At 38.9% G+C, this 26,971-nt stretch overlaps 1 pseudogene; it reads left to right on the top strand.

The window, feature by feature from the left end:
- Positions 1-15,597: 15,597 nt before the first annotated feature.
- Positions 15,598-26,614, top strand: LOC107555283 (SNW domain-containing protein 1-like; annotated as a pseudogene).
- The last annotated feature ends 357 nt before the right edge of the window (positions 26,615-26,971 follow it).

Here is a 26,971-nt window from a genome sequence, read left to right on the forward strand (position 1 = left end):
TGGTCGCCTCTCTGACCAGTTTCCTCCTGCTATTTCATCCAGTTTGGAGCGACGTCCTGATCCAGGGAGGGTCTGTGTTGTACCAAATACCTTCCACTTCTTAATAATAGACTTCACTGTGCTTCTAGGCATTCATAAAGCCTTTGACATTTTTTTTTGTATCCATCTCCTGACTTGTGCCTGTTCACAACTTTATCTCGGAGATCTTTTGACAGTGCCTTGCCACCCATAGTTGGTTGTTTGCTTCAGTTGCACTACCAAGGACTGAAATGCTCCAAGAAAGCTCTTTTCATGCTGAGCTCATCGAAATGACCACAGCTGATCACGGTTGAAAGTCACGTGGCTTTGTGTGTTATTGAGAAGGTGATTATCTACACCTTATTGAGTTTACAAGTCATTTTTAGGAGTGGGGTGATCCTTTTTTGTTGTTTTTTTGTCTGACATGTTGGTGATATATCTTTCAGTTGGATGTTATAAGTTGCACTGAGTAAATACAGCTGGATAAAACAAAAACTGTCTGTTTTCATTTCAGGCTGCAAAGCAACAAAATGTGATTATTTTAAATCGGCGTGACTTCACTATACACACTGTAAATGATAATTATATAAAGTGTATAAGATAATGTTGGTCATAATTATACATAACTGGCCAAGTTTACAGACATAACATTTAAAGATTTTATGTTTTAGTGCAAAAACATTGATTTGTCTCATCTCACACTCTTATTTTTGATTAGAATGCATCACATCTGCTCAGGCCATGTCATACAGTCTAGCTGCAAAAGTTCAAGTATAGCAATGCACCTAAAGCTCAAAGCGGATATGAATATTCCACATATGCAACTCTGTGGAGCACCTGTACTATTCTCCACTGAAAATTAAATACTTCCTGTTTGTCATTTGTAGTGAAAAGGTGGCTTTAGTAATACCACATGCAACCAATAGCAATAGCACATATCATGGGTTGCACCTGTGACGTAAATTAAAGGAGACTGGCCTTTTTTATCCCTTTTAATATGTCTCACATCAACTTATTGTTTCAGAAGTCAAGCCATTTAATGGAGTCTTTTATTCCATAATCAGATTCCTTGGATATATCTAGTCTCTTTAATCAGCCTGAAGCTGAAACAATAGAGGATGTTAGTTTTGACCCAGTACCATTTCTTCCTTCAAAACAAAAGTCCTTTCTCTTTTCTTATGTGACTTTACCTTATACCAGACCAAGCAGACGTCTACCGGTTCTGATCCAGAATGAGAGCAAAACACCAAAGCTCCGCCCCTGGCCCAGGGAGAGAGTGTTTCAGCTGTATTACTGTGTGTATAGTTCTCCTCCTCATCTGTCCTTTAGATTTATGAAGTGCAAGGGCTGTGGTGTTTGCTCTCGGCAGACTCCCCGACGTGTGTTTAAACTAGATCATACGGGAGAAGCAAACACCACTAGAATACCAATGCACGTGGATGTAAAAACAAAGACAAGGAGTGAATTTGGAATTTGGGCAGAGCTAGAGCAAGGTGTAAAATGTAAAAATGTAAGCGGCCTTGTTTCAAATAACTCAGACTGCAACTCGCTATTAATAACTCTAAAAAATTATTTAATATCATTAATTATTATAATGTGATCTACAATATCATGTTTCTGTGTCTTAAGCGGGCTGCATGCTGTCATCAAAAAATATAACCACCATTCACACAACGTTTATTTTACTGTGCATTAGATTTATTTTACATAAAGTCTGTAATAAAAAAATAATAATACATTTTGTGATTTATACAAGGCAAGTTTGCTATATATAATTATAAATGGAATAAAGTTACATGTAAAAAAAATTGGTTATAGTTATAAAAATAATTATTCATTTTATGTAAATGTATATTTATATATAATTGTATGCATTATGAAACAACACTTATTTGTTAAATGGAAACCAAGAAGGGAAAAGTATTACATTTAAAACCAGCTTTCCATGTAGTTTTTTAGGAAGTTTCTGTTTAAGCCCCATCTACATCCAGTTTGAGCCAAATACAGATTATTTTGTGATTACACATATACAGATACTCCATAGTACAAATGGTGTGGAGTTATACACCAAACATTAATATTTGCCTTGGAAAGGACCATTAACTAAATCAACATGGACCCAAAACCGAGTGAGGATGTCACCCGTATAGCTTTATCATGCTGATAATGAGGCAACATTATTGGTTAAGGAGCCTTACCTATTTCTTCAGGTCTTTTTTTTTTTTTTTAAATAGACTGCCCACTGGGTGCAGCCAGTGCTTGCTGGCACTCTCTGAGCACATGAATGGGTAAAATGCTCCCCAGACAGCAGGTATGACCCACTTTTGTTCATTCATGTCTTTGTAATATAAAGCCTGGGAGCATTTACCTGTGAATCAATGAGAAATTAATCAGAGCTGACATACAGGAACTGTGCGGCCTGTACAAAACGTGCTTTCAAACCCTTACACTATTGACAAAAACCCCAGGAAAATGCATGTGCGCTGAAGTAGTGTTAAACAAGGTCAGCAAAGATGTGAGAAGTTGATCAAATCAAGACTAGAGCAGAAGTTTAGCGTTGGCAAAAAAGGTCAATATGAAGGAGTTCGGACACTTCCATTACAAATAATCCTATTTTAAATGCTGCCTTTGTGTACTGATCACAGGTATCCTGATAAAATCAAGAAACTTTTTTATTTACTAATTAACTATAAATATACATAATGCTGTGATTTGTGCTTTTTCTGTCATGGGAAACCAGCAGCAATGAGCAGCCAAAAAAAGTATGTTATTATAATTACTCACTGTCATTTCCAAACCTGTATGGCTTTCTTAATTCTGTGGGAAACAAAAGGAAGCGCCACATAGGACCCAAAAGCACCATAACAGTATCATAAAATAATGATAAAAGTGGTTCATAAAACTTGTGTGCTATATTCCAAGTCTTCTTAAGCCATATGATAGATTATTGTGACAAACAGAACAAAGTTTAAGCGATTTTTACTGATACTGCAGTATTTTAGTCCAGTGGTCAGTGAGCTAAACTTGAGAACTGCATCAGTCCAGTTCATGAACAAATCATTCAGATCAGTTTTGAAAAATGGAATTGACACCCCTACTTCTCTCATCAATGCAGCAAGAAAAGCTATGGTCGGATGTCAAGATTTCCAGTGCATAACAACTTAAATTCTGTCTATTCTTCACACAAAGCATGTTTAAATTTGATGGGGTGCTTACAAAAATAATCATATGAGATTATTTTCCTATTATATTTCCTTATTCATTACTTATACATATAGCAAAGCTTCTCTGGCCCATCAACGGATAAGTCCTTCAGTTGTCTTCAGTGTGAAAAGATGGGTCTCAAAATCAAACAGTCATTGTTGGAAAGGGCTCAAACATGCAAAAAAAAATGCTGGAAAACCAAAGAATTAGAGAGACCAGAAGGATTTTTCTGAAGAACAGCTGGCAGTTTAACTGTTCAGGACAAACAAGGAACTCACGAACAACTAAAAAAAAAACTTTTGAATGGGGTCATTTATAAATGTAATATTATTTCCTCTTGTGGACTATGTAAATGTCTTTTATGTGAAATATCTTATTCAGGTCAGTACTAAATAAAAAATAACATGCATTTTGTACGATCCCTCTTATTTTGGTAAAATGCACTTGTGTAAAAATGTTGTAAAGTGAGGAAGCTTTCAAAAATAATTAACTTAAATTAACTAAATCTAATCAACATTTGGTGCGATCATCCTTTTCGTTTAACACAGCTTTTGTCCTAGTACACTTGCACATAGTTTTTCAGGTAGGGTTCTTGAAGTGTCTTGGAGATGTTGCCACAGTTCTTCTGGGTTTAGTCTGTCTGAGTTTTTTTCTATTTTTTCATGTAATCCCGGACTGGATGATGGTGAGATCAGATCTCTGTGTGGAGCACTAGCTGTTGTCAGACTCCTTGAGCATACAAAAATCTCACTTGATTATTACAATTAATGGCAAAACGAATTAATCTTTGGAAATGTAAACAGCTCCTGACACATTACAGCAAAAGAGAAATAACTGGCTTAAAAAATGTTTTGGTCTTAATGGGATTTGGTGAAAATACTAATGGCCTAAGACCTTTGCACAGTACTATATGTATATATATATATATATATATATATATATATATATATATATATATATAGATAGATAGATAGATAGATAGATAGATAGATACACTGAACAAAATTATACCGTGGGCACTTCTCCTTTGCCGAGATAATCCATCCACCTCACAGGTGTGGTATATCAAGATGCTGATTAGACAGCATGATTATTGCACAGGTGTGCCTTAGGCTGGCCACAATAAAAGGCCACTCTAACATGTGCAGTTTTACTGTATTGGGGGGTCCGGATGGGTTTGAAAACCAGTCAGTATCTGGTGTGATCATTTGCCATTTGCCTCACGCAGTGCAACACATCTCCTTCGTATAGAGTTGATCAGGTTGTTGATTGTGGCCTGTGGAATGTTGGTCCACTCCTCTTCAATGGCTGTGCGAAGTTGCTGGATATTGGCAGGAATTGGAACACGCTGTCGTATACGCCGATCCAGAGCATCCCAAACATGCTCAATGGGTGACATGTCCGGTGAGTATGCTGGCCATGCAAGAACTGGGATGTTTTCAGCTTCAACGGTATCTCTGTGCATTCAAAATGCCATCAATAAAATGCACCTGTGTTCGTTGTCCATAACATACGCCTGCCCATACCATAACCCTACCGCCACCATAGGCCACTCGATCCACAACGTTGACATCAACAAACCGCTCACCCACACGACGCCATACACGCTGTCTGCCCTCAGATTTAGACAGATTTGTGAACAATATTTGACAGAAATGGGCCTTTTGTGTACATAGAAAAAGTGTTAGATCTTTTTTATATATATGTAAGAAATCCAACCCCTTCTTCACTTGTCGTATTGGGTTGTTCAAAAGACAAGGAATATAGTGCATGTCAACGTGCGTGGTACTTCTGGTACAAATATTTGTGCACAACATATTCAATTCATAACTTCAAATGAACTGAATTGAATGATACCATTATCATCAAATTAAGTACAACTATGTAACACATAGGTGTGTGTTAAATAAATGTGATGGCATTGCGCCATTTAATTAAGACCACTGATTAAATAAAAACTTTTAATTCCATGAATTCACTATTCTATGAACCTGATCGTATTTGTAAGTGCATGTCTAAAGTTCATGCTTAAAATGCATGTTTAAGATATTGTCAATATGTTTTTTAATGTATGTTTCATTAATATCATTAATACTAGTTTTTGTATGTGAAGTGTGTTCTATAACCACACTTTAAATACAAATACCAACTATTGTTAATGATTGTTTTGGAAATAATAATGAGTAAATAATGGCAGCATGACAGTAATTTTGACATTAAATTTGATTCACTAGAAATAAATTGGCAATCATCCTAAAACATCAGAAGGAGAAATCTTAAGCTGACTCTTAAATCAGATGTACCCAAGCCATTTTCAATATATAATGTGTTTTTAATTTCCTATTGCAAACTTGGATTGCATTGTTACTGGATTACATTTACCTACAAGGCCAGGTTCATCTTTTGACTTTTGCATTGTGTTTTGATCATAATGTGTCAATACATGCCATAAATGTTCAGTTACCTAGATTCAGTAGCCTTGTAAACTCTGAAAGAATTTCCCATTTAGGAGAAACTCTGATTGGGTCTATTAAAAGTATGCTTATCCCTGCCGAGGCTGTGTGATTGATCTCAGCTGACACGTCCTTTTACCCATTGTCACATTAATAACTTGGTGTCTCTCAGGAAAATGACAGACTGCTCAGCCCTGGGAGAACACGCTGCAGCATGCTCAAGGTTAGACTACTCGCTCATCGCAAATCAAGAGCCCAAGTGTCGCTAAACACAGCAGAGCATGCAATTTTCCTTCCTCATTCTACAGAAACACTATCTATTGCACACATGCATATAAACATGGTTCATATTTATTTTGCACCCATTTTAACAGCTTAAAGCATTCATACTGCATAAGTGTGGTTCCAGTAGTGTAGCACACACAAAACACATTGGCAATGTACTGTAAACTGATTTATCAGCATTTATGTAGAAACTTAAAATAATGTCAACTACTCACCCGTTGTTTGAAAAAAAAAACTGTTTGTCAGGCTTTATGCAAGTTCTACACACAGTGACAGACACACAAACAGCACTTTCGGTTAACTAGCTCTGAGTGAATCTCGACAATTTACCCTATAATGTTTGACATGAAATAATAGCCCGAAAAAATCTCATTTTTTGTAATATACTTGATATATCTATAACATTATGGAAGACTAGTAAGACAACATAAAATTAATATAAATATCAGTTGTCATATCTCCCAAAAAAAGTCTTAGATGTTTTGTTTTTTTTAGGGGGGGGGGGGGGGGGGGAAAAAAAAATAAAAAACATGAAGAACAAGAGAAAATTTAGTTCTATGATCAAAGCTCTGTAATTTTATTTTGGGGGACAAAACATATAATGCAATGCAGTACAGTGATGAATAAGAGATAAATGGCAATTAAATATTCTTGATGTATCATCATTTGATCTCACATTTTAACAGGATATAGATAATGAAGTTTTTTCAGTCCGGTAAGTGTTCATCTTGAAATATTAGCCTACTTGCAATATAAAAGTTATTCTTAAATTTACTATAAATTCAGTAAAGATTTCACAGCTTAAATGGCTATGAGAACCTAAAGGGGGACATTTCTTGAATCATATTAAAGGCATTGTAATTGCTAAAAAGTATGAACTATCAATTTGAGAGCAGAAGGCATGTAGTATGTTGTGGCTTTTCAGCAAAGTTTTGGTCATGTTGATGATTTAGAGGCCTTAGAAATTTGCGTATCAAATATGATACAGTATTCTAGGCTTTTTTAGGGTTAAGCAATTTATAGCTATTTGCAAAAAGGTTAAGCTCCTGCGAGTAAGTCTTTCCTTCTAGGTTCTTTCATCTGCATGTTCCAGATTGTTAAGGACCTTCTGTACCTACTTCATGGCCTCATCTGTGTGTTCAAGAATCTAGGACCGTTTTGGCACTCCAGGAGATCAGCATCCCACAACGCTTCATGTTCAAGTCTGTTGAAATGCATTCCGGCTCTGTTCCCCATTGCATTGTTGCCCAGGATGAATTCACTGCCGGACTCCTTACTCAACTACATGGAACATATATATCACCTAACCAGACCTCTTTCCAGAGACTTTGCATTGTTGTATATTATCAGTATATGATTTCCCAATTTATATTACATGTTATATAGCTGATGTCAGTTAATAACAAGTAATCTTTCATTTATTTGACTGATGCATAATAAGGTTCTTCACCTTAATAGTTTCAGAGAAACAACAGTTATGTAACTCTCTCTCTCTCTCTATATATATATATATGTACTGTATATATATATGTGTGTGTGTGTGTGTGTGTGTGTGTGTGTGTGTGTATGTATGTATGTAACACCTATTGGAGATTTTCAGTTTCCAGTTCAGCAATATTCCTTTGTTTTGGGATTGTGGGGGAAACCTGAACACCCAGAGGAAACCCACACCAAAATGGTTAGAACATGCAACCTTGAAGGAATCTCTATTAGGTATCTATGACTTTCTTGAGCTGTGCTTTCCGGGTCAGGTCTGAAATAGGGCAGGCTACAGAGGAGAAATTAGATACACAACATCTATAATAGCTGGTCAACCCAAGAAGTTGCTGCTTTTTCATATATGGTCTTATTGAAATCCCAAACTACTTTCCATTTGGTTTAATTAATCTACAGCCAATCTGAAACCCCACCTACACAAACACAATAGTCTGCACTAAGTGTAGGCTACATTTAGTGTTAGTATACAGACTTGCAGGATTGGCTTCATCCTGACTGACAGAACTTCCTATTGCTAACTATCCCCTGAAATTATACAGCTTGTCCAAAACAGATACTTGCTTAAATGTTGCATGTAGATCAGTATTAAAAGATATTTTCTCATTGTCTCGGTGGCAAGAAGCATCAGGGAAGTTTTTCATCTGACCTGTAGGACCTTTTTGATGCTGTCTTCCACCAGTCCACCTAGAAACCTAGAAAGTTGTGCCATCAGGAACTAATGGCTTGATTTTGTCAAAGTTTATCAGGTTATTGCCATCAAATAAGTACAATATATATAGTAGTCAGACTTGCTTTTTGCTGTAAATTAATGTGCCTTTGAAGAAAGCTTACATAAATGTTATGTGCAACACAAACATCATTAAAGCAAAGAAAGCAATGTCCAAGATGAATTGTGTCAAGCGTAAATGATACTGTTGCACAAGGTCCTGGTCATCTGTGCATTCAGCATGCTGTTTAGTCAGTCCAACCTGTTGTGGATACACTGCTGTTATAATTGCTTACATGAGTTTTATCCATAACCGTTAATATTTCAGATACTTATATATAACAAGTCAATTTTATTCAGTCTGACAGAACTTTCCTGTCTCAGTGGCTGGTTCTTGGCAAGAATAATCTGCAAACTGGACTAGACTTTGTGTCGATAATCAGAAGCCAGTGCTGGACATGCACAATAACTCCTAACAGCATTAAGACCAGTGCCAGGATGCAGGTCCACTTTACTGTATCCTCACTCTTGCTCAGCTGTGATCTCAAAAGTGCGGTGTTGCACCTCTATGTGATTCTGTTAAATCAGCATGATCAGAACTTAATAGGCTACCTGTTGATCAGGCTGAGAAATGCTGCTCACAGTATTTTGAGTCCTACTAACTCACAGTCACAGTCGGTTCACTCTTATCAACTTTTTTGCAAGATCTTTTTAGGTGCTTGGACAGGCTGCTGTACTTTTTCCATTGTGGTGGGATTTTCTGACATTCTTTTCCATTAATGTATCAGGGGAATAAAGAAGTAGAAATTTATCAGGAACCAAAGAAATAGTAATGGGGTGTCAGATTAGTGAGCTCTGAAAGAAGGCATAGGATAAGTAGCATTAGTAATCAGGACATTACAAAAAGTAATTTGGTTCCCTTTCGATACTTCACTCGTACTGCGTCTTGCTTAAGATGCATATGGGAAAAAGCCTTTTTTCCTGAACTGAAGCCTTTTTATTCACGCAGTGAAACTCCACGGCCATTGGTTCGTGCAATGCTTAAAAAACGAACCAATGGCTCGGCAGCAGAGCTGCACAAGCCTATGGTGACGAAGCCCACCAAAGCCCGCAGAATGGGCGGGGTATCTGGCTATATAAGCGGGCGCTCGCCACAGGATTCTCAGATTTCTTCTCCTTCAGCGAAAGCCTGCTCGCCATTGACACGCCTTCGCAGCTGGAATCAGGACCTCTCAGCACAGCTGACCTGCTTCTCCGCTGCTACAGTGACGCAGCAGTTCCGGTCCGTTTCCCCTGCCGCCATCCGGCGATTCTTAAAGAGCTTATTTCTAGCAAGTAAGCCCTAAAAGACGTTGTTGCAAATGTCGCTCTGCGAGTGTGGCTCGTGCAGGGAAACTTGCACGATGCAGAAGAGCAATGAGTATGTCATCTGTCTGGGCAGACCCCACGCAGAGACTGCTCTCTCACTGAGATGGAATGCTCATTCGAGCATGAGTCTCGCTCTTCTCCACTCGTGGACCGCCTTCACTGGTGGCAGCCCCGCTCTCCCATTTCTCCTCTCTCAACGAGCCTTGGAGAGAGAAACAGCAGAGTCAGGGAGCTAAGCAACCTGGTCTGAGCGATCGCATGCCGGCACTGTACCCGCGTGCTCGCTCTCCCCGTTGCACTCGGATCCGCCGCAGAAGGGCAGTGAGCTACGCGCTTACTGAGACAGAATGTTCACTCGAGTATCGCTCTTCTCCACTCTCGGACCGCCTTCACGGAAAGCAGCCCAGCTCTCCCGTTTCTCCTCTCTCAGCGAGCCTCGGAGAGGGAAACAGCGGAGTCAGGGAATAAGCAATCGGTCTGACTGATCTCATGCCGGCGCTGTGCCTGCGTGCTCTCTCTCTGTTGCACTCAGATCCGCCGCAGAAGGGCAGTGATCTACGTGCTTACTGAGACAGAATGCTCACTCGAGCATGAGTCTCGCTTTTCTCCACTCGCGGACCGCCTTTCACTGAACAGCCCCGCTCTCACGTTTCTCCTCTCTCAGCAAGCCTCGGCGAGAGGAACGACAAAGCCTGGGAACTAAGCAACCGGGTCTGAGCAATCTCACGCCGACACAGAGCCTGTGTACTCGATCTCCCCACTGCGCTTCGATCCGTGTCTCACACAAAAGGATCAGTGCCCCTCTTTACATCGAGCGGCTCTATCCTACAAAGTAGATCGGAGCAGATGCTGCCGCTGACAGCTTCAAATGTGTGTGTGTGTCACTATAGCTGCGCTCACAGACACGGGCCGCTTTTACCACAAAAGCAGTCTGCCCCCGTTCATTCGCGGAAGGCGGACCCGCCTCCCCACGCTCATGTTTCTCTCCTCCCAGCTACCTCAGAGGAAGCAACGACGAGCTCGCGGGTTGAACGATCAGACTTGAGCAATCCTCTACAAACATCATGCGTGCTTAATCTGCCAGTGTGTGTTACACATGAGGATCGGTGCACCTCGTTATAGGAGCAGCTTAATCCTCCCAGGCAGATCAAAGCGAAACGCGACCAGCTTACTCGGAGGCAGAAATGGCAAACTCGCGGGTATGATCGATCAGGCTTGAGTGATTAAAGCCGGCAAGGCCCCTGCTTGCATCACTCTCCACGCAGCTCTTTGACAGGGCAAACTTCCTCTTCCATTACTCGTAAATGTTCTGCCCCCGTTTGGCCAGTCACCCGAGTTAATTCAACCCCTCGTCACGCGGGCCGAGGCCTGGCAGGCCATCCCTGGAGTATCAAGATGGGTTATGGGGATAATAAAGCAAGGATATTCACTCCAATTCGCTCGAAGACCCCCGCACTTCAGCGGCGTGGTCCCCACCTCAGTGCAGAGCAAGGACGCTCATGTCCTGCGCTCAGAGGTGATGAATTTGCTGGCAAAAGGAGTCGTGGAAAAGGCTCCAGTTACTTCCTCGTCCCCAAAATAGATGGTGGCCTCCAACCCATCCTCGATCTCAGACACCTGAATCGTGCCCTCATGAAGAGGTCGTTCAGGACGATTACACTGAAACGGATCCTCGCGCAAATTTGCTCGGGAGACTGGTTATTTTCTCTGGACCTGAAGGATGCATACTTTCACATCCAGATAGCCCCTCGTCACAGGCCATTCTTGAGATTCGCCTTCAAGGGAGTGGCTTATCAATATACGGTCCTTCCCTTAGGGCTGTCCCTGGACCCCCACACTTTTACGAAGTGCATGGATGTGGCTCTCTCCCCTCTAAGACTCTAAGGAATCCATATTATCAATTACCTCGCCGACTGACTCGTTCTGGCCCAGTCGGAGGCAGAATTAATATCTCACAGAACCCTCCTCCTCAGCCACCTGGAGTGCCTGGGACTCAAGGTCAATTTTGCCAAGAGCTTGTTGCTTCCCAGCCAGCGAATTTCATTCCTGGGAACAATTTTCGACTCAGCCCAAATGAAAGCTGTAGTCACACCAAAACGAGCTCTGGCCATACGGAGGCTGGCGGCCTCCTTCAAGATCGGTACCACTCGCCCTCTCAAAGCGTTTCAAAGGAGGCTGGGCCTCATGGCAGCAGCATCTCCAGAGCTACAGTTGGGTCTGCTGCTTATGCGCCCCCTTCAGCGCTGGTTGAAACCACGGGTTCCATCCCATGCGTGGCATCACGGACGCCTGCATATCAGGGTGAGTCAGGACTGTGTATCGGCCCTGACCCCCTGGAAGAACTCCCGCTGGATGGAACAGGGCGTGGCCATTGGGATGGTTCACAGAAGGACAGTTGTCACGACAGACGCCTCCAACTCAGGTTGGGGGGTGCTGTACGAGGGCATAAATAGCACGGTCATCCGCTTCCTGAGGGGTGCTAGGAGGCTGAATCCGCCTCGTCCCCCTACCATCCCTTCATGGGACCTGCCCACTGTGCTGATGGCCCTGAAGGGCCCCGCTTTCGATCCACTACAGTTTGCCAACATTAGGTCGCTATCGCTGAAGACTGCTCTGCTTCTAGCACTGACATCAGTAAAGTGAATAGGGGACCTGCAGGCGCTCTCTATTAGCCCTGCCTGCCTGGAATTCGGGCCTAACGACACTAAAGTCGTCCTGAAACCAAGGTACGGTTACGTACCTAAGTGCTCTCCACGCCGTTCAGAGCACAGGTCATTACGCTCTCCACGCTTCCTCCAACTGAAGAGGACAGAGAGCTATCTCTGCTCTGCACCATCAGAGCTCTGAGAATCTATATTGAGCGTTCCGCTCCCTATAGGTGATCGGAACAACTCTTTGTCAGCTTCGGTAACCGCACCAAAGGGCTTCCGATTACGAAGCAAAGACCCTCTAGATGGATAGTAGACTCCATCTCGCTAGCGTACACTTCCTTGGGCCTCCAATGCCCCATTGGAGTACAGGCCCACTTGACTAGAGGCATCGCCTCGTCGTGGGTATGGTCCAGTGGTGTGTCCATTGAGGATATTTGTGAGGCGGCCGGCTGGGCCTTGCCGTCCACATTCGCAAGGTTTTATAACCTGGAAGTTGCAGGCCAGGGTCCTTTCCGCTTGAAGTGGCACGCGCTGCATAAACAGATATGGCAGAGAGCCCTTGACCGTATCATGCCCAAGTTCTCTGGCATTGTTTCACCTGTTAGCTCTCGACCCCTGGGTGTTGAAGTTACGGGAATACTCTGGAACGATTAACCAGGCCGGGTGTGACCTAGAAAGCTCAGCCCGTCTTAGCCTTGGGTTATTGTTGACTTCTCTATGAGCATTGGTTGCTTATGGAAGTTTATATCTTTAGTCGTTCCACTACATTAGCACGGCGTGATTGTACTATGTTCCCATATGTGTCTTAAGCAAGACGCAGTACGAGTGAAGTATCGAAAGGGAACGTACTCGGTTACTAACGTAACCTCGGTTCCCTGAGATACGGGAACGAGTACTGCGTTGCTTGCCGTGCTATGTAGCTGCACGACTCAGTTGTCGCTTCAGTCGAAGTAAACCTGAGAATCCTGTGGCGAGCGCCCGCTTATATAGCCAGATGCCCCGCCCATTCTGGTTTCGTCGCCATAGGCTCGGGAAGCTCCACACGAGTAAGTTTTTCTCTCAATGACTATACTTATCGGGTTCAATAATGGTAACTGTCTTCTTTGGTTAAACTGCCTCATTGCTCAGTGCTAACTCAGTGTGTAGGAGCCCAACACATCAGTATTCTGAGGATACACACAGTTCAGAAACCCTGTGAATTAACACTCAATCTGTCATCTGCAACCAGTGAAATATCCGGGAAGGCTAATGCAGATGGATGGGAAAGAGCCATTAGCTGAGGAAGCGATGTATTAACACAACACTGCTTATGTTTCTAAACTGCTTTATAGCCATAGCAATGTTCTTTTAGGTGAAACAAAATACCACTTTTCAGGAAACATAAATGCATTTAGCAATAACATGCTGCCATGCTGTCGCCAAACCTAGATTTAAGTATAATGGGGTCAGTAGGCACGAGAGTTTTCAAAACTCTGAGCTTGATAAAGCAAAGGTCAGACATGGATGACCCTTAAGTTAAAGTAACATGGTGAGGACATCACTTTTGACAAGACACTTTTTTGAGCTTTTAACCCCAGGTTTCACAAATTCTCCATTGACGTTACTATGGCGTTACTAACAAAATTATAGAAGAGTTTTCTCCTTGCTTTTTCCTCAATATGTTTTGGCTATTCTAACTATGCATGGTAATATTATTTGAATTATTTTTTTTTCACATTTCATATTTACATTGTCTAAATTAATTACAAATGTGAAATACAAGCAGATGCTGTTTTAAATGGAAAGTAATCACTGCCCTGAAATTAAGCAAGTTGTTTAGACTGGATTAATCAATAGTCTTTAAATTGTTTGCCTGAGTAATTAGATCACCTTGGTCTTCATTAGAGTCTTTGTCATGAATTCTCAATGACAGTGTCGCCACAATAAGATATCACACCAATTATTAATTTCACAGACAGAAATGGATGACTGACAGAAGGACGAACATGATGTGACAGATGTGATTGTTGAAGTTGATGGTGTGCATGGATACAATGTCTGTTCTCTCATTTGTTTCTTATGTCATACTCTTAACATGCCATTTTATTTAGGAGAAAAGTTGGGGTGGTGTGACATAGTATTTAAATGGGTGTGCTGAAAAAAAGTTGTATGGTATAATGAATAGCTATGCTCTTCTTAAATTTGTTGTTTCATTTAAATATCAACATTTGTTAGATTTAGACAGATTAAACAGTTTTGTGGTTATTTGATCTAATTTTGTGTCTGTGGAAAATAGTTATCTTTGACATTGTAAAAAATACTGTTCTTATTTTGAAGTGTAAAGTTAAAATTAGGGTAAGATGCCCTCCCATTGGTACAGAAGGCCTTGAGTGGCATGTTGTTGCTAGTGTTATTATTATTTTTTTCAATTTAATATTTATTGTAATTAATGGGATTGTTATTCAAACATTCCATGAGTTAGATGCACATTTCAGACGTCTTCACGATGTATATAAAACCTATAGGCTAACTGAATTAAATTATTCGATTTGAATTCATAATATTGCTATTATGACATGTCTTCAATTAAAATATGGGCAATTAAATATTTATATATTCATATACCTTTATGTAAGTCATTAAATAAATGTATAATGCAGATTAATCTCTTTTACTGGGATTCTGCCATGTCTGTCATCATTTATTCAATTAACTGTCAAAATACAATTTAAGTAGAATAGTTGATTTAGTATTTTAAATTAATGACCCTTTTAAAATATATAAATATGTATAAGAATGATATCAACAGTCATTTATACATTATGCAATTGTTTACCCTATGGGCTTCTTGTTATAATCTGCTTCCCTCAATAACACATTGGTTGACTCATCATCATCCTGCCAAACGTAGCATGTCATTTAATTGAATTCTATTTAATTTAATTTAATTTAATTTAATTTTTATTTAATTTAATTTAATTTAATTTAATTTAATTTTATTTTATTTAATTTTATTTTATTTATTTTTTTTATTTTTTATTTTTTTATTTTATTTTATTAATAAGAACAAAACATATTATACAAACAAGAGTACATAACCTTACAACAATACATAGCATGTATCTAAATATGTTTCAATTTAGCCTAAAAGTAGATGAACATTGTAGAGGGGCATCTTCCACCATTCTACCATATCACATATCACTACATATTTTTTGTGTTATAGCAATTAATTTGGTATAATATAATACGCCTATATATATTCCGTACAATATATACTGTACTCTTTTAATGGAAATTTTTCCAGTGAAATGTCCTTCTCTTCTCCAAACATCGCGAGAATAATAGCACAGTAGGTGGCGATATGCGCAAAGATTGCAACTCGCCATAAAACCAAGAAGAAGAAGAAACATCGCGAGACTGTATTTCAGCAGCGTGACGTCAGAACCCACAGAGACTGTGAAGATGTCGTTGGCGAGGTAAGTAGCACTGTACGGGTTTTTGTTTCCACTTTTGCATTAAAGTTAAATATTAAGTGGTTTACTTATTTTTATTTGGCCACATATGATTTTTGTTGTTCATTTGCGTTCTTCATTAGCTGAGTTGTGTTATTTGACGCTCTGAGGCCTGCTGTGTTGTGCTCTGTATCACAGTGATGCTAAAAAGCTAATGCTACTTCAACAGCAACACATTTTTTTTTTTTCATCAAATGCGTGATAAATGTTTCATCCCTATCCATGCTCGTAAAACTCTTTATTAAAGGCTTAAAACATTTGTTACGTCTCCATTCGTTGAGGTAATAGGTAACGTTGTCTCTTGTAAGTTACGTTAAGGAGACGTTTGTTGTAACGCCAGCTTTTGTAATTTCTCTCTGTTTGAAATACACGGTGTTCACATTTTGTACATCATACACCCATATACTAATGTGTATGGATGTAAGTTTACAACAAATATATAAGGATCACCCGATGATTTCATATTTTCTGTTTACCTCACATGCCCCCCATCTTGTAGTTTTCTCCCTGCACCCACTCAACTGTCCCAGGAGCAGCTGGAGGCAGAGGAGAGGAGAGGTGTTCAGAGGTCCCAGTCCACTGCTTTGGTCTCCACTGGCAGAGAACCTCTTCCTTACGGTTTCAGAAAATCATGGGTCCCCCGGGTATTAGAGGTACTGTACAGGAGATATGTATATAATAAATATTAGACAAACATGCCATGTGCTGTCTGAATACTTGCTTCTGATTGGCTGGAAGGTGTGCATTCAAAACGTTGAATGCACAGGTAGTTCCAGTCAGTTTAATTACATTCTACATTTATTTCACACTGAGATCGCAAACACACAGAAGTTTGTTGTCAACACTGCCCTGTAGTTTTATTAATGAAATTAGTATCGCTACTCCTGTCTGAGCAACGAGCTGGCTGAGCAAAATCGTTATTTCTGAAGTATTTAAAGGGGTCATATGATGCTTTTTTAAAGATCATTATTTTGTGTATTTTGTTTTACCTTGCAACTTCACTATTAGCAGAGAGGTTCTGCACAGATGCAAATAATTCACACACATTCTGATTCGTTTAATTTAAATAAATGTAATCTTACTGCACTTCATCTTTGTGTCTGAGTTAAGGTGTGCAGAATTCTATATCTAGCAAACTAAAATGACTTGTAATGTATTCGGCAGTTCTTTGCCTCAGTGTTGTGCATTCAAATGCACGCCTAGCTGTGGATTGTCCCTAATAAATACATTTTAAATGTGAGTAAAATGTAAAAACTAAACTTGGACAAAACTGAGTGAAATAAACAATGTCCTCTAAGCATTCACACTATCCATGGCTTTTAGTTGTTGTGTTAAGTTTCCTGTCCTGCTCATTTTTAAACATTAGAAACTAATAAATAATACAAGATAATTACTGCGACCATTGAAAACATAACACATGGCTGAATATTCACAGAAAAAAAAGCCATTGTGAAAAAAACATCTGGATTTGGCTGGTGGTAGGTGTTAGTTTCCTCTGATGAAATCATACTGTAAATTGCATTGCTAATCTTATGTTTGATATTGTTTTAAAGGACTTTGGAGATGGAGGAGCTTTTCCAGAGATCCATGTGGCCCAGTATCCTCTAGAAATGGGTAGGAAGAAAAGGATCTCCAATGCTCTAGCAGTGCAAGTGGATGCAGAGGGCAACATCAAATATGATGCCATTGCTAGACAAGGTGCCTCATCATCTTGTGTTATTGAATTGCTAATTTTTTCAGTGGCTCACAGTTGAAGAGGATGTGAGGTCATTCTTTAGTTTTTTTTACAGGTCATATTCAGTAAATACTCAAGACATGCTTCCTAAGGAAGTGCTGAATGAAGATGATCCTGAGCTGCAGAAACCCGATGAAGAGGCTGTAAATGAGGTGAGGTCACCAAAGGACAAAAAATATATTAAAATAGTGGTTTTCACTAGGGCTGGGACAGCGATTCGTGGATCGATTCTGAGATTTTCCGAACGCATTGTGATTCTCTCTCGAATCAATTCTGAGCTTAGTTTTTAACAGCAGATGGCTCTCTAGGCTAGTTTTAAACTGCACACTCAAATGCTCACGAAGAAGTGCACTTGTGCGTTCGGCTGAGTAATGTAAGTGGTTAAATGTACTTGCACATCGGCTTCTATGATGCGAGATTAATGTGTAAACAGCCCACCGTGAACATCCTTGTAATTTGCTTCAACCTTTTCGAACTTCATGAATGATTATTTTAGGTTCAAATGGTGCACGTGTAAGGAACTGGAAGCAAGCAGAATAAGGCTATTTCTAAAGCACGCAGTGCCATCTGCTGTTAAAAACTAAGCTCAGGATCGATTCAAGAGAGAATCGCAATGCCTTCGGAAAATCTCAAAATCTATTTCTCGATTCGCGATGCATCAATTTATTGTCCCAGCCCTAGTTTTCACTGCTTTTCAGCTGTGTCTAACAGCGCCTGGTCTAAAATTACTGTGTTTAATACAATGGGATTTTCTTAACTGCTACTGTTCTGCCGTGCAAAGGCGAAAGACTGTAACTTCTTTTTTTGGTCGAAAATGAGTTATTGATATTTTTGGGACATTCAAGATCTCCTTTTTTTGAGAAAAAATGGGTTGTCTTAACAGTAACTTCCAAAAGCCCAGGAGAAACTAAGGCAGAACACTGAATAACACCAGTTACCGCTCTTTAGGGCCTTTCACACCGCAGGAACCTTTTCATAGTACCAGAACTAATTGTGGAACTACCCACTTTTCAGGCGTGTTCGCACCGCCGGAACTGGGAGCGATTTTAGTACCGGACTGCCTTTTTCGAGAACCAAATTAACTCCTACTCCAGAGTAGGGTCTAACCAGCACAACTGGTACTAATCGTGATGCAAGTAGACATTGATTGGCCAAACGCGTATGAAAACACCCTCACCCGCCATGATTTAAAACTCTGTGTAAACCTACTGTAAGCATGTCAACTTATTTCGCAAGTATGGAGAACAGCAATAGATGGACGGACGCTGAAGTGCAGGCACTTGTTGCAAATGTAGCACTGCCAGTTGTCGCTGGAGATTCTTAGTCCTCTTTTCCGTTCTTTCAATCGCTTTACGTATACGTCGACTTTCCATGTCCATTATTGTGAAACCCGCGAGACACAACAAAAACACAGCTCCGATCACAGCGTCCTCCATCCTCCTGTTGTTAATGTAGTTCTTTGTTTCTGTTGTTGAACGCCACGCACAAATGACGTCGCTGTCGACCAGCTTACGTCACTTCTTAGTACACACTGTCGGTGCGAATGCATCCCTTTAAGTGGTACTGAGAAATAGTTCGCTCAAAATCGTCCCAGTACTTTAGTACCATACATTTAGTTCTGGAACTAAAGCGGTGCGAAAGGGCCTTTTGACTTTGTTTTGTAATGCTCAAATTGAGTTACGGTACTCTGCATTTTGTTTAGCCATGCGTCAATATGACGTTACTGTGCCGGGTTGGAGTTACGGTATTCTGCCTTTGTTTTACTGTCCATTAAAGTCTGCTGTGTTTACATTACGGTGTAACCTGTGTACTTTCATAAATCTGTCACTGAAGTACTTATTAGACAAATGAATTAGATCACGATCTACTAGGGATGTAACGATTCATTTAACGATTCAATTACATTTAAATTAAAAATCCTTTTTAATGGTTAAATTACATTTTATTAATCAAAAAGCATGTCTAATTAATTAAAATCATGAAACTTAAACAATTTAACATCAATTTATTAAAAGTTTAACAAATATTACGTTTAGGGCCCTATGAAATGTTTTATTTGTCCAACCTTATGTTTTATTGTAACCAAATTCTGTTTTAGCATGTCTAATTTGAAAGCATAAAACAAGTTTAATTTATTCATTCTTGCCTTATGATTTTTTTTGCTCAGAAATTCTGTGTTGTGTATTAATTTTTTTTTTTAAGGCATAAAACATTCATTTAATCTATCTTAAGTAATGAAAATTAAACAAATTTAATTTTTTGGAAAATAAAGGTCATTTAATATTACAATTAAAACATTGACGAAATATTGAATGCTTATTCCTTAAAAATAAGGTTTTAATAACTTTAGTAGCAGTCTGTTACATACATTGTACTCAACAATAGTAATATATTTCTGCCAATGCCCTCAAGTTAAACCGAACTTTTATTTTGACGGGTTGCCGTGAATACCATTACATTTCTGTGTGTATGACATGAGGATAGTTTTACTGAAATGCCCCCCTAAAATAATGGAAGGGGAAACACTATATAATTAAAGTGTAAAAAAAAATCACATTATGAAATAAATATTTTTCTCTAATACAGTAAGAGGACGTGTGTCCATATCGTCCTAATGCACGGTGAGGAGGAGAGTTTGAGTGGCCAAAGACTTCAAGGATCACAGCTGGAGAACTGCAGAAAATTAGTTGAGTCTTGGGGTCAGAAAGCCTAAAAAAAACAATGTTGTTTGGGAGGGTTTCAAGAAAAAACAAGGAAAGAAAACGCTCTCATCGGACTGGGTTCAATGGTCAGATGAAACTAAAAATAAATTCACTTTTTAGCAGCAAACACTCAAGATGGGTTTGGTGCACACAGGGATAAAAAGTACCCCATGTGTACAATGAAATATACTGCTGGATCTTTAATGTTGTGGGCCTATATTTCTGCCGGAGATCCTGGATATCTTGTTCAGATAGAATCCATTATGCCATCTATAAAATACCAGTGGATAAAAAATTAAAAACTGACTGTCCATGATAGAAATCTTATAATGGGCAATGGTTGGATCTTCCAACAGGACAATGATCCACAAAGAAACATCAAAATCAAAACAAAAATGGGTCACTGAGAACAAAACCAAGCTTCTGCCCTGGCCAACCCAGTTCCCTGAGCTGAACCCTATAGAAAATGAGTGTGGTGAACTGAAGAGGAGAAGCATCAACATGGAGCTGGAAATCTGAAGGGTCTGGAGTGATTCTGTATGAACCAATGGTCTCTGATCTCCTGTCAGATGTTCTCTAAACTCTTCAGGCATTATAGGTGAAGACTCTGTTCTCTTGGCAAAAGGAGGTTGCACAAAGTATTGGATAAAAGGGTATGATTAATTGTGACCAATGTATATTAGAGAAAAACATTTATTTCATAATGAGATTTCTGTCCCATTTTAAATTCTTATTCTCCAATGAAAGGTTAGATTTTTGTACATTTTTTAAATATCTAAAGGATTGATAGATTAATTTTCACAGTCTTTTATCATATTTACCAATGGTATGAATAATTGAGCACAACTGTATGTATGTATAATATATATCTAAATATATATATATATATATATATATATATATATATATATATTATTATTTTTATTATTATTTTTTTTTTTTAAAGGTACACACCTTCACAGCAAGGACTCGCATTTAACTCAGGAGCAAAACAGAGAGTCATCCGTATGGTGGAAATGCAGAAGGATCCAATGGAATAGCCGCGATTCAAGTATGTCACCTTAATCTGAGATTTAAGTGAGAGTGAGCGTGATCTGTGTGGGGAAACTCACAAGAAACAGTGTTTGTGTTTTCTAACAGAATCAATAAGAAAATTCCCCGTGGACCTCCATCCCCTCCTTCTCCAGTCATGCACTCTCCAAGCAGAAAGGTAGGAGTTTGGCTTCCGACAACTATTGATCTCAACAATCGATAGGCATCGGCTTTGTTTACACTCAGAATCCATAGAAACCTGCCTGGAGGAACTATTTCTGAGAACATCTCAACTAGCCTCAAAGTGTCCCTGTTTTGTTTCAGTTTTTTTTTTTTTTTTTTTTAAGATGACAGTGAAAGAACAGCAGGAGTGGAAGATTCCACCTTGTATTTCCAACTGGAAGAACGCAAAGGTATCGCTGAGCCTCCATCAATTATTCATCTTTTTATTGTTGGTTAAAAATATTGACAATGAGTACAGCTGTGTTGCTTTCTCACATCTTTCATTGTTGCTTCTCAGGGTTATACCATTCCACTAGACAAGCGTTTGGCTGCTGACGGACGAGGACTTCAAACTGTCCACATCAATGAGAACTTTGCCAAGCTGGCTGAGGCTTTGTACATTGCAGACAGAAAGGTAGACCATATTCCCTTAACACCTCGTAGAGGTCGACCGATTGATCGGTTTTGCCGATTAATCGGCACCGATAGTTGATTGTCGGAACTATCGGCTATGGGCAAACATCCATACTGATAGTTTTTCCGGGTTGTGTCCGTTGCTAAAGCACCTGCTTTTCATGCATCCGACAGAAATCCTGCCGATCCACAGAGCGTCACTCTCATAGTTTTCCATTAAATTACATTATATTTGTCCCAGATCGTTGTTCGTATGTATAATGACTTCACCCTAGGCTGGAAGATTGTGTATTGTGCATTTTTCAGCAAAACGTTTGTCTCTCTGTGGCTCAAATTAAGCCTGTATGCCTCATATAGAGAGCTACAGTACAGATCGCGCTTTCTTTTTCCGTTTTGCTCCAAATTTTGAACTCCTCAACGCCACTTTGTTCATTCCCATAGTGAACCTTTGCCTGTTTGGTGTTTAAATAAACTGTTCTGGACAGCTGCTTGAACTGAACACAATGTGTGACACCTGCAAGTTATATGAAATAACACTTTACAATTTGTATTACATTTGTAACACTAACTTAGGTTACCAATACCAAAACATTTTTAAATTGCAAAGTTGCATCTGTTCACATTAATGAACTATGAACTAACTTTGATCAATTTATATTACATATTAATATTTTCATTCTATTAATAAAGCATGTTTTTTTTTAAATAAAGTTCAGTTTAGTTTTCATTCATTATCAATTTATAAAACTCTTGGTTGATAATGAACAGTTATCGGCCAGCGTGGTCCAACCTAGCTATCGGTATCTGTAAAATCCACTATCGGTCGACCTCTAATGTCTGGAGCAGTATATGGGGCTCAGGGTGACATCTATAAAAGAATAGTCACCTGGCTTCACTGTGATAAATTTGGAGAGTAATTCATTTACAGTTCTAGCTTCAGCCTGGTGAAAATACTCACCTTTTAACAATGCAAACAGTTCCCAGTAAACAAGAAAATAAATGAAAAATAAGTTATTTTGTAGGGCTGGTAGATATTTTTGTTTAACTCTGTTTTGTTTTTACTGATGTGTGTGCACGACTGATACTGATGTTGTTGGTTGTGTGATGTGTGCAGGCCAGAGAGGCTGTGAAAATGAGAGCTCAAGTGGAAAAGAAGATGGCCCAGAAAGAGAAAGAAAAGAAAGAGGAGAAGCTGAGAGAGTTGGCTAAAATGGCCAGGGACAGGAGAGCTGGTATCAAAGCCCACGGTGACAAAGGTAGAAAAAACAAAGCAATGCACACTGAATGTCTAGTATGAAGTAGTTTAGTGGCTGTGTCATACAATGAGAATTGAGAATGCCTCTTGAATTTTAATTGAATCCTTAAGAAATTCTGTATCAAACTGGATTCGGAGTTATTTAAATTAGATTTTAAAGTTTAAGTAGCATAAAATGGAATTAATTTCAAATGAATTATTCAGTATTAATTATCCTTTACATGTTATCATACAGAGTGTATGGGATATTTTCTGAAACGTTAGTGAAATGGTTATTGCTGCATGCATTTTTTTTTCCTTTAAAATTTATTTTAAAAAAATGTTAATATATTTTCTAGTTCACGAATTGAAAAGGAAGAGAATTTGACCTCGGACCTGGTTTTGATTGAACCTCAGGTCAGGTCATCAGTGTGCTGTCACATCTGTTGGCGAGATCACCGTCTGTGTCTTTGATTTTGTCTCAGGTGGTGAGGACACAGAAGTCAGGGAGCGGGACGAGATCCGTCACGAGAGGAGGAAAGAAAGGCAGCACGACAGGAAACATCTCCAGAGCCGCCCCTGATAAGAGGCACATGCATTTTTTACACTTTTGCCCTGAATCATTCATGTTCCGGTAGAACTGGTGCACACATTGCACTTAACCTACATGATTTAGCGTTATTCTCTGTCCTCTGGTCTCACACGAGTCCTGCAGGTGTTAATTTTTACATCAGACACCTTTTAGTGAAACAAACTTGAGACATCCTTTAATCAGACCAAGCTTATTGCACTTAAAATGCATTTGATCTGTACTTGTAATCACTTGAATTTCTCATGCTTTTTCCTCAAAAGATGTTCGTGTGAGAATTCCCAGAACTTCCAGTTTGAGACTTGAGTGAGTCTGTATGTATGAGGTGTTAACTGATGTCAGTGTATTTTGGTCTGTCCAGGTCGAAGCTACAAAGAGATCAGGACAGGGACGTCCTGGGTCAGCCGAACCCTCGTACCTCCAGTGAGGCTCAGAGACTCTTCAATCAAAACAAGGTAATTAACCCTTTGCCTTTGCTGATCTCAGATTACTAATTTCAGGTCCGTAAGGAGATCATTAAGATGGGAAGGTTGCTTTTAGATGGATATAAAAATCTAATTGTGGTCAAATGATAATCAAACTATTATTTTTAGACTGTGGGAAATTAAGTCAGGAAATGTTTTTAGTTGTTCAAAATATTTTGACTAAAAAGTAAAAGAAGAAAAAAAAAAGTCCAGTAATTCCAGAAGGCTGTTAGATGCGTATTTTATAGTTGTTAGTTTGGTGTATTTTCTGTAGGTATGAAACTCTCTCTTTGTTTGTGTTTTTCAGGGGATGGACAGTGGTTTTGCTGGTGGAGAGGATGAGATATATAATGTGTATGATCAGCCCTTCAGAAGTGGTAGAGACATGGCACAAAACATTTACAGGCCCAGTAAGAATGCAGATGTGTATGGAGACGACCTGGACACTCATGCAGAGCAGCAGGTATGGAGACACCTGGATTTAATATTTGCATGCATATGAAAAAAAAATACAACAGATCAGAGAGATTAAATGACAGATCAAAAACATTTGTAAAGAAATAGATGAAATTTTGATTAGAGTTCTAGTTCAGATGCAAAGGTGATCATTACTAAAACTTATAAATCTGCTTGGAATGGTTCTATTTGTCTCGTTGGTTTGTTTATTGAATTACTATTACTTCTGATGCACACAATTTAACCACGTCCCTCCTCTCTCCAGGTTTGTTCCTGATCGGGAGTTCTCAGGTGCTGACCATGGCCCCCGCCGGGATGGGCCTGTGCAGTTTGAAGAGGATGCTTTCGGTCTGAATAAGTTCTTGGAGGAAGCCAAACAGCACGGAGGCTCCAAAAGAGTGTCCACTAGTGGGCGCTCCAAGGACTACGATCATGAGAAGAAATGCAGGAAGGAGTGAGACACTTCCTCTGTCCACAGCTGCAGGGTCAAATCCTCCTAATTTTCTGTAGCTGTGAAGTGACTGATGAAATTTTAGTAATATTGTATATCATCCTTTTTTTTTTTTTTTATCCTCTTATTTAAATTTTTTGTTTTTTTTCCTGTCATGTTTTCTTCAACTCAAAAGTGTGAACTTAAACCTGTTGTACTGCAGAGCCACCCTAATACATTTCTTGTAGAGGATTACATTGAATGAAAGATTGTTTATGGAGGGTGTGACATTTGTCTAAAGTGATCTCTTAAGAGTGCTCCAACTGCTTTGGCACAAGGTGAAATTAATTTATATCATAAACCTCGTATAAATCCAGTCCACAGCAGTTTCGTCTGCAGAGTCATCCGTTTACACCCTAGAGCAAATTAAGCCTCTCGACAAACGTGTGCGTTGCATGAGTTTGTTCAAGGGAGGGACGATTAGTATTGTTTAGTTAGTTTTAGAGCTTTATAGAGAATGCATAGCTTACATTTTATGCAAAAATTAATCTGTTCGTTGGTCCTCTATTAATAAATGGGTTGAATAATTTTATAAAGCTCATTCGAATCCAGTGTAGAACAGATTTTGCTTAATACATCAAGACCGAATCTATTTGTCTTTTTTGCAGCCCCACGCTCGTTATCATAATACCTTTTCTCATTTTGTTTCTCATTTCAATTTAACATTGTCCAGGTTTTCAGGTGTATTTAATTCTTCAGGACAGGCCGATAATGAGTACTCCCTCTTCTGCTGTTTGTATTTCTAAATGCATAGAGCAAGAAAAATGAGTTTCTCATTGATTACAGCCAAAGGAAATTGGTTCTTTTGCTCGCTTTTGTGTGGTTTGAAGAACAAACAACCAGCACATTGTTTCGTGTCATAATGTAAACTTTGGCAAGCAGACAAAAGCTAAGATTGATAGGTTCTTATCTGCTGTCCACGGAGGAACAACCAGCAATATTCCAGGCTGGTTGTTTCAGTCCATTGAGCAAAAAGCTTTTTGTTCTTTTAGAGCAGAGACCAAAACCGCATTCAAATAGCATTCAGCTGCATGTCTGGCGCTTCAGAAAAGAAAGTATGGTTGTGTCAGTCAAACAAAGTGCTCTTTAAAATTAACCAGTAAATAGCCATTTGTGTTTACTAAGAAAACTTTACTTGCTGTTTATTGGTGATTCTATGGGCATTCTTTTGGCCCTGTGGATTTAAAAATGAAATTATTTTAAAACACACTTGTCCAATGTTTAAGAGCGGATATCATCACAGTAGAGTTCTGTCTTTCTTCCCTTTAACTGTCCTGAACAAACGTCATTTCCACCACTTATATTACGGCTTGCAAAATTTTAGACATTTATGCAATTTTTCTGTAAAGCTGCTTTGAAATGATCTCTTGTGAAAAGTACTACGCTATATAAATATAATTAACATCATTTCACGAATCCCCACTTATTTTTTTTAAATGTGCACTGCACTGGAAATTATTTTTGAGATTTTAGAATAAAGAGCTAATTTTATAGTTAGTATTTTAGTATGAATACAGACTAAATATATTTTTTACACTTTTTGCAGCTTGATTTGAAAAATGGAAAAATGGTTGGTTTTGGTGGAAATTACACAAGAGCTGAGGGACTTTGACATGAAGATTGATATAAATAATTATCACTTAAATATTGAAAATTTATTTTACTGTTTGTTTGGGTTATTATAATCAACTATTTGAATTATAATTAACAATTGAATTTGAACAGATTGATATAAATAATTATCACTTAAATATTGAAAATTTATTTTACTGTTTGTTTGGGTTATTATAATTAACAATTTGAATGTTAACCATTTAACAATTACGATTTGTTCTGGTTCTCATACTTTGAGATTAAATGTCTCATAGAAGAAAAGTAAAACAAAATACCTTGAAGATGAATGAATGAATGAACGATGACGGTTTTAATATGACCTTTTTAATAAAGGAAAAAAGTC

The sequence above is a fragment of the Sinocyclocheilus grahami genome, unplaced genomic scaffold (genome assembly GCF_001515645.1).
Source record: "Sinocyclocheilus grahami isolate Dianchi unplaced genomic scaffold, SAMN03320097.WGS_v1.1 scaffold530.1, whole genome shotgun sequence".
Taxonomy (NCBI): Eukaryota; Metazoa; Chordata; class Actinopteri; order Cypriniformes; family Cyprinidae; genus Sinocyclocheilus; species Sinocyclocheilus grahami.